Here is an 8,796-nt window from a genome sequence, read left to right on the forward strand (position 1 = left end):
AAATATAGTAAAGAGATGTTAATTTTTAAAGAGTGAAAAGGGTACTACGTACTTTTAAGGTTTTTTTTTTAACTTTTGGAGAGCATACTAAAATAATTCAGGTTGAAATCATGTGATGCTTGCATTTTCCAAAGTAATTCAGTTGAGGAGTTAGAGTGGGAGGGGGTAGAGAGTACAAAAGATTGGCCAAGAGTTGGTAATTGATGAAACTTCTTATTTACAAGGAGGTTCATTATCATTCTATAATTTTATATGTATTTTAAATATATCATAATAAATTGCAACAAAACAAATATGAAGAAATGACATCAACAACAATAAAACTAAATTTTGAAAAATTATAATCTCAAATTTGTGCCTACCAGGAAAGTTTCCTAGGTTGAATTTTCCAAATGGAAAATTTACACTTTTTTTTAATTCTTTTTATTCTTATGGCTGTATTTCATACTTAACTCCATGTTTATTTTTTTGGATATACTCAATATTTGTATAGAGTTAGGGAAGCAGTGCATGTAGTCTGACAGACGTACTGAAGAAGTTTGATATGCCAGTCAGTAGTCTGTAGGCTTTGGTTCAGACACTACTGCAGCCATCTTAAAGGGAGGAGTAAAAACTGTATTATTTTGTCAAGTCTCAAAGCAATACATTCAAATATCATTAGCACTGGCTACAACAACTACCTGGCATATATTCCCTTGACTCTCGAGAAAAGGCATTCACAACTCATGTTAGGCATTTAATCATTTTATAGCAGCTCCAGAGACAGGGAACACTGCAGTGTGTTGCAATATTTTCTAAACCTCAGCCGCAAAAGCTATCAAACCAGCATCCCTATGAGGATTCAGTTTACAGATAATCCTAACATGAATGGCAGATGCATAGCCTCCCTTTGTGTCTCACTCGTTTAGTTGGGAACAACAGACCACCAATGTGAAAAATCATGAAAGAAAAATTCAAACTCTTATTCTGAACCAATAGATACAGAAAGGTACAATTACTTGAAACTGAAAAATGGGCAGATTTAGATTATGAAAGACAGATTGCTGATCCCTGAGAGAGAGATAAACAAAGGAATGAAGTTCTTAAAGAAGAGAGAGGACAGTGGGGAGAACCAGCGGAACTGGCCTTTGTTAGCAGAAGAGAGATTGCAATAACTAGAGTAAAGAAGCAGATTATAAGAATAGATATATTTAAGACTGTGGAATTAATGGTGCGAAGATAATTTTCCATCTAGTTGCTTTTTTTTCCTCAATGATTTGTGAGGCTGAGAGTAAGACAGATTGATAAAGTACCACAGTGTACAGATTGTTTGCTTCCCCCCTTTCCCACTTCAGTCACTACTTAATGTGTCTCAGAGTAGAGCTGTAACTCTAAGTTTGCAGGAAAAAAATGATGGGTGATATTCATATTAGGGTTGTGGGTTGGCTGTGCAGTGGAAAAGGCTTTATACTGCAAAAATCAATGCATCAGTAAGTTTTATTCTGTACATTTCACCTAAAGATGCAGAACATTTTAAGACTACAAGTGCTGAGGTAAACTAAAGGCAGGTGGCTTAGGGGTTCTGAAAATTACAGCACAAACTATTAAAAAACTGAAAGTTTATTTTTACAGGAATTTAGATCAAAAGAGAATTCAAGAACACTTTCATGAAAGAATATCTTTGTTCTAGCTGCCCTCATAGAGGTAACATTATCAGCCAGTGATGTGCGCTCAGTTGTATCAATTCACTGTTTGTATTGACATATATCTTCTTAAAAGTAGATAGAAATAAAATAACAACTATATTCAACATAAATAATTCATAAGCTTAAATCCAAATTTTTTCACCTAATCATTGGTTTAATCATTGGATTTTAGTTCAACAAGTGACAGAGGAAATTTAGTCTGCCTTCTCATTAAACAGACGAAGAAACAAGGGTCGAGATGAGTGAATTTTACAGGTGCACAAAAGTAAAAGATGAAGTCTGAGGTCTAAGGTTTTTTGAGCCTCACACTCATGTTCATTCCCAAACTACAATATTTAATTCTAAAATGGAAAGAGAGGAAATGTGTAGAGTTAAGACATTTTTATTCAATCTTCACCAGGAATCAAAAGGTCTGGTCTGGTTCTTACTTGTTCTGCTCTAGTTTTGTACATCTTACAGAAGAGGAGAAACTCTTTTTTAAAATAGTTTTATTGAGGTATACTTGATATACAAAGAAGTACAGCATATATTTAATGTGTACAATTTGATGAGTTTAGATATATGCAAACTCCTATGATATCATCATCACAATCAAGGTAATAGATGTAACAATCATTTCCAAAAGTTCCCTGTGTCTCTTTTATATTGTATATGGTAAGAACCCTCTTAATAGATCTTTAAGAATACAGTATTGTTAAATACATGCAAAATGTTGTACAGCAGATCTCTAGAATTTATTCATCACGATAACTGATACTGAAACTTCACACCCATTGAACCATGCCTCCCTGTTTTCTCCTACCCCAACCCTTGAGTTCAACCCCTCTGCTTCTGAGTCTGACTACTTTAGATACCTCATATAAATGGAATTATGAAGTATTTGTCCTTCTGTAACTTGCTTATTTCACTTAGCATAAAGTCCTCCAGGTTCATAATTGGTCCTACTTACTTAACTCTGCTCTTTCAAATTCAATATAACATATTGTACAAATATGGATTACATTACACAACTAAATATTTGGATATCTTACATAAGAATAATTGAAAAACTTCTTTAAAATATCCACATTTGTTTTATATCAGAATTGAAGTGTTTCAGTTGATAGTATTTCATTTTTGGAAAACGCAATTTAATTTGAATTCTTATATCAATATTTCTAGCTTTTGTATAACATCCAAATACACTTTCAAAAAAATTCCCAAACTTCACAAATTGATATTCTGTACCCTTTTAATATGTTTCTCTTTGCAAGTTTGTACTTATTATTTAGCTTATAAAAGTGAATCAATCATAGAATAAAGACATAAACTATCACACTATTGAGATTTTGGGAAACTTAAATGCTTCACAAACAAGAAGTAATGAACTAAATTTCACAAGAAGTAGCCTCTGCTAGAATTTCATTATCTTTTTGAAAAATACTTTTCCGTCTTCAGGGAGGAGAAAAGCATATTAGAAAAATAGCATTATGCTAAGTGAAATATAGTTGGAATCTAAATTTTAAAAAAGGTCATAGATACAGATTGGTGGATGCGAGAGGGGGGGTGGGGAGTGGGAGGTGGGAGAAATCAGCAAACTGGGTTTTTGGTTATCGTTTATCTCGAATAAAATTTTAAAATATATGTTATTAGTAAGCAGTGTCATAAGAATGACAAGATCAATTATAGAAATGGCAAGTATGGAACGAATTCCAGAACCTCCATTACTTCCAACAAATATTTATTCCCAGCACCTTCAATGTGCCAGGCACTCTTTCAGGTTTTGGGGACACAACAGTGAATAAAACAGAAGAAGTTCTTTTTCCATAGTGATTATTATATAGAGGAGGAAGAGAGACAATAATCAAAAATTAACTAAAATATATGGCTCCCCCAAACATATTAAGCATAATAAATTATTTCTTTACTCAATGGACACAGTACGTAGTATTTAATCAGGTAGCATTTATGGTTAAATCATTGTAACACAATAAAATGCTTGAGCCTAGGTAACCTGCAGTTCTGACAAACATAGTTCTGCAGGTTTTCAGCATCCTTCAAATTTATCTGGGTCCCGGCTATAGTGTTACATCATCAGGTGGCAGTTGTCCACTCCTGTTTAAATACTGATTGGGAAGACTCTGAGTGAGGTTACCTTATAATGTATTCTTAAAGCATGAAAAATTTTTATAATGAAAGGATGAAAAGCAGTACTATTAATAATTTTTTACCAAGACAACTAACATAATCCAGGACTCTATACAAATCTACACTCACTCTAATTCTTTCCTGAGATTGACTAGTATATCTAGAATAGCTGGTGTGATTCCAGAAATCTCTAAATCTCTTCAAGATGGGGAACCTATTTTGAAAGCCCTATCCTAGGAGATTAGGACAGAGGAGTTTGAGGGCTATGGGGACTCAACAGATTTCCAAGGAAAGGTTGCCTGTCATTTTCTAGGTGGGTCTGGTTATCCTATTCATCAGTCCGCTACTTTGAAAATGGGGCTTCCCTGGTGGCACAGTGGTTAAGAATCTGCCTGCCAATGCAGGGGACATGGGTTTGAGCCCTGGTCTGGGAAGATTCCACATGCCGTGGAGCAACTAAGCCTGTGCGCCACAACTACTGAAGCCTGTGCACCTAGAGCCCATGCTCCGCAACAAAGAGAAGCCACTGCAATGAAAAGCCCGCTCACCGCAACAACGTAGCCCCCACTCGCTGCAACTAGAGAAAGCCCGCGTGCAGCAGCAAAGACCCAATGCAGCCAAAAATAAATAAATAAAATTTTTAAAAACTAAAAAAAACAGAAAACAGACAAAAGTCAGTTGTCAAACTCTAGTCACGCTACTTGAATTCACATTATTATAACATATTATAGTATTATTAAATGTAATGGGAAAATACGGAAAAAGAAATCAATAAAGGAGATAGAGAGTTGTGTGGTCTAATATCAAATATTTTCGCCACACAAGAACTGCAGGAGGTGAGCAGTCCAGTCAGGTATCTGGAGAAGTGTTTTCCAAGAAGATTGAGTAGTATAGGTGTGTGCAAGAAACAGAAAGGAGATTAATGTGCCTGGAGTGGAGGAAATTGGGGGAGAGAGGCAGGAGATAAGGGAAAAGACTTGAGGAAAGCGAGGAATTGGGACTAGACCATGTAGAACACCAGGAGACAGTGTAAGATCTTTTATTTCTACTCTTAATACAATGCAAAGGATTTTCAATAGAAGGGAACTATTTGGCTTTCTATTTAAAAATCATCATTCTAACTGCCATGTTGAAAAGAAACTCTATGGAGGCAAGAGAAGGTGGGAGATCAGTCAGCAGGCTAGAACTCATTAGAGTTTGGATGTATACATGTACTTCAGATTTTAATTATGCATACATATATACTACATTCACAAAACATAATTTTTATTATGTAAATTTTGAAAAATACAAAAGAGTATGGACAATAAAATGATGAACTCCCATGAGCCCATCACTCAGCTTCAATCATTAACAACGTACGGTTTTATTTCTGCCTCTTCAATTCCACATCCTTAGCCTCCATGGGATGATTTTAAAGCAAAGTACATCATATCATGCATCCATAAATACTTCAAAATATACTTCTAAATTTTAACATATCATTATCGCATCTAATTAATACTTATCAATGTCAGTAAATATTGTCAGCACTCAAAGTTTTCTAAAAATCTCATGAGTGTGTTTCTTTTTTTATACCGGTTTGTTTAAATCCAGATCCAAATAATAAAATTCTGAATGTACTTTTAAGTGCAGTGGTCTAAGAGGCCAGTCAGGTGGCAAAACCATACCTGAAGCCCTTAATCAGAGAAAATTTAGTATGAATAACTCCTAGCTAGACACTGAAAAACCAGAAGGAAAAAAAATGGTTTCTATGGTATCACAGAAATGACACATGATGAGGCAGCTGCCACATATAGAGCTGAGGCTACAAAAGGAAGCAGGTTGAAATTATTAAAATTTAGCATGCTGGGGGAAGAGCCTTGTATTAGTCTGTCTGGGCTATGGGCTACCATAACAAAATGCCACAGACTGCATGGCTTAAACACCAGGAATTTGTTTTCTTCTAGTTCTAGAAGCTAAAAGTCTGAGATCAGGGTGCCTACCTAATTGGTTCTGATGAGAGTTTCCCCTTGTCTTGCAGATGTCTGCCTTCTATAGTATGTTCACATTGCCTTTCCATGGAATGTGTCCATGGAAAAAAGAGAGGGACTGATCTCCCTGGTGTCTCTTCTTATGAGGACTCTAATTCTATCAGATCATGGACCCCCTCCCCTTTATCATCTCATTTATCCTTCATTACTTCTTTAGAGGCTCCAGCTCCCAGTACAGCCACACTGGGGGTTAGGGATTCAACATATGACTTTTGAGGAGACACATAACAAGCCCCATGGAGCTGGAATCCAGACATCTGAGAAACTGCTGCTCCACAATGGTTGCTTGTGTCTTTGAGTGTGAAAGAGGGGTCCCTCTGTACTAAGATCCAGACTTTGAAGGAGAGTGTACTACTCAGTTTGTGCTAGTGTCTCAGGAGGAGTAGGATGAATATAGTTCTGCATGTGTTAGAAAAACTGCAAACTGAAACTAACTACAGTTACTACAATGACCTGCCTCTGCTGAAGTGAAGTATTACTGACAGAAACAGGAAAGGAGCAAGAGCACTCTTCAGAATAGAGGGAACAAGTCCCTTCTTTTTCCTTTAGCTTTCCTGTCTCCCTCTAGTTCTTACTATTAACAGAGACTAACAGGGAAAAAGTTGGCAAATCAGAAATGTGATGTTCAGAGTTTTAGACCAGCACCAGAAAGCAGAATATGGAAAATTCTGTTTGGAGTTGAGATATCTATTAAATATTATACTTCTTTAGAGTTTAAGTCAGTATGGATTCAAGTTTCCTTGTGGCTAAGTTTCCTAATGTGAGTAACCATATAGCTACTTTGTCAGGGACAGTCCACTTTACACTGGTTGTTAGACTTCACATGCGGTTTGTGTTTCTGTTCACCATGAAACATGCCCAAGTTTGAATAAAAGGCTATAAGATCATGCAACCAAACTGACACATGTGACTTCAGGCAATGATTTAATTTACTTCTTCAACACTACTAGCCAAAGAGTCCAAAAATAAAGTGTACTTTCTTTTGTTACATGTCTGCATCCAAGTGAATGATGTAATATTTAAGTTGTAGGTTTTGTTTTGTAGTATTAGAAAAATTACAAATTTTACTCAAGTTTCACTTTAAGTAACAAAAATCTTCTAGGTTGCTCTAAGCTACTTCCCCTTCTCCCTTCCTTTTGTATTGTCCTTGAAGTCCATACAATAAGATTAACCTTAAAAAAATATCACAGACCATGATTTATAAATATGGTTGATGAAAATATCTTCAGACTTATAAAAGGGAGGGACAATTTTCCTTCATGGAAAACTGGGTGAAGGGGAGGTATCACTAAAAGTTTATTTCAAAAACTTGCCACAGACCTTCTGGAGTGTGAGGAAGAGAGGAAATTGTATCCACCTTAAATTAGAAGCCAAATGCCTAAAGCTTGCTGAAGCTGCCTACATGCACTAACAGAAGAGAGAGAGGGCTGCATTGGGAAGGAGTTGCACTTTTCCCTACAACAGGTGAGGATGTTGGTTGTGGTTTACTTAAAAAGGGATTTCTGAGGAGTAACATCAGAAATAAAGATAAAAACATAGGTTGTTCCTGACTTCCTCCCCATCACAAGAACAACTAACAACTATTCAAGAACAAGAAACCACTGAGAACATTCTAGAACACAGGGATGAGTCCGATGCAACCCCCAGCACCTCAGAGACCAAGACAGAGTGCATTAGAAGGGTAAGAGATATGGCTTCTTATTGACTGAATTGCCCCTCCCTCAGGCAAGCACAGTACCACAGAGAGAGGTCTCCCCTAAGCCTCCAGTTTCTAATGGGAAAAGAGAACCTAGGGGGACAACCAGCCCCCTAACCCAGCATTGTGAATGGCTTTGTGGGACTCCCTACTCTGATCTGGCACTGCAGGGATTGCAGGGGAATCTGTGGGACTCAAGCACTGGGAATATGACTGTGACGAAGCAGAGGGGAGTGGCTTGTAACAACCAGCACCCAGATCTTGGCGTATTGAGTTCATACCTGCAGTGCCCAAGTAGTAATCTCAACCAGCAGCTTTGCTCATCTGCAGAACCACATTGGGGTGCACTCCAACCAGGGAACTCAGCAGGGTGCAGATCTGCCTGATTTAGATCCTCAAGCAAAGAATTTTGCGAACCCTAGAGCCCAGTTTGCCTATGTCTTATCAAAGAGCTGAATCACAGCCCCACCCACTGTGGACAGTGTCTTCCAGTCTCATCTGACCAGAGGACTGGAGATAACTCCTAGAAAATGTTCCACTGGCACTCAAGCTGAGAGGCGGGCAAGCAGAGCTGAAGACCCCCAGAGCAAAGTCATTACACTTCCTGATTTCTAGCTACACTATAAAGGGAGAGTCATCAAAACAGTATGGTACCGGCATGAAAATAGACAAATAGACAAATGGAACAGAATCAAGGGTCCAGAAATAAACCCATGCCTATACAGTCAACTCATATTTGACAAGGCAGCCAAAAATACTCAATGGAGAAAACACAGTCTCTTCAATAAATGGAGTTGGGATAATGGATATATACATGTAAAAGAATGAAATTGACCCATAATTTATATCACTCACAAAGTTGAACTCAAAATGTATTAAAGACTTAAATGTAAGACCTGAAATCATGAAACTCCTAGAAGAAAAAAGTGGGAATAAACTCCTTGACATGGGCCTTAATAGTGATTTTTTGGGGAGTATGACACCTAAAGCACAAGCAACTAAATCAAAAACAAACAAGTGGGACTACAAACTAAAAAGTTTCTGAACAGAAAAGAAACCATCAACAAAATGAAAAGCACAACGTATGGAGTGGGAAAAAATATTTCCAACCATATATCTGAAAAGGGGTTAATTACTCAAAATATATACTTTATATTTATACTATTTATTTATATAACCTATTAAAATATTTTATATTATCATATACTTATATATGTATACATATTTTATATGTATATATACTTTAGTATTCCTT

This window comes from Balaenoptera physalus, assembly GCF_965194825.1.
Source record: "Balaenoptera physalus genome assembly, chromosome: 2".
NCBI classification, from domain to species: domain Eukaryota; kingdom Metazoa; phylum Chordata; class Mammalia; order Artiodactyla; family Balaenopteridae; genus Balaenoptera; species Balaenoptera physalus.